The sequence below is a fragment of the Perkinsus marinus genome (genome assembly GCF_000006405.1).
Source record: "Perkinsus marinus ATCC 50983 genomic scaffold scf_1104296955904, whole genome shotgun sequence".
In the NCBI taxonomy this organism is placed as follows: Eukaryota; Perkinsozoa; order Perkinsida; family Perkinsidae; genus Perkinsus; species Perkinsus marinus.
Genome location: NW_003207662.1, coordinates 1 through 591, shown reverse-complemented (window position 1 = coordinate 591; position 591 = coordinate 1). Strand labels below are relative to the sequence as shown.

General features: G+C 48.7%; 1 non-coding gene across 1 annotated transcript; it reads right to left on the bottom strand.

Moving 5' to 3' along the window:
* Positions 1-201: 201 nt before the first annotated feature.
* Pmar_PMAR019306 lies at positions 202-283 on the bottom strand. The gene has a single exon. It is a non-coding gene; the product is annotated as a tRNA-Ser (tRNA).
* Between the last annotated feature and the right edge of the window lie 308 nt (positions 284-591).

Below are 591 nucleotides of genomic sequence, written 5' to 3'. Positions count from 1 at the left end.
CTCTTGAGTTGTTCACGTAGGGAAGGATGAAGGCATTATCATGATCGATCTCTGATGAGGCTATTGTGGTTGGTTAAGGGCAGCTGGAAAAGACCTGTGAAAGCTCGGGGTACCGGTCGCCCCTTGTCAAGTAACGGACTTTTCCAGTTGTATCGAATCTGCATGAGTGCCAACTTGAACATCAACAATCGGCTCACTCAGTGAATGCTGTGAGCTTCGAACCTACGCGGACCGTGTCCGCTGAATTTCAAGTACACTTCCTTAACCACTCGGACAAACACTCGATAGTATCATTGTGTATTCTGCCTGCTTGGACTTCGGAGGATCGACTAATTCGGTTGCACTGGCCTATCCTCCGATTGGTATCGATCAATGTAGATGTTAGAGTCACAATGAAGGTAACTATAAACAATCGGCAATGAGTGCTGTGGGGTTCGAACCCACTTGAACCGTATCCATTGGATCTCGAGTTCACCCCCCCCCTAACCAATCGATAGCACAACCGTGTCCTGCCTGCGCCGAACAGCTTCAATTCAGCATCCTGCTGATCCAAAGCCACCTCGTAGCATATGCACAAGACGTATCGAGTTC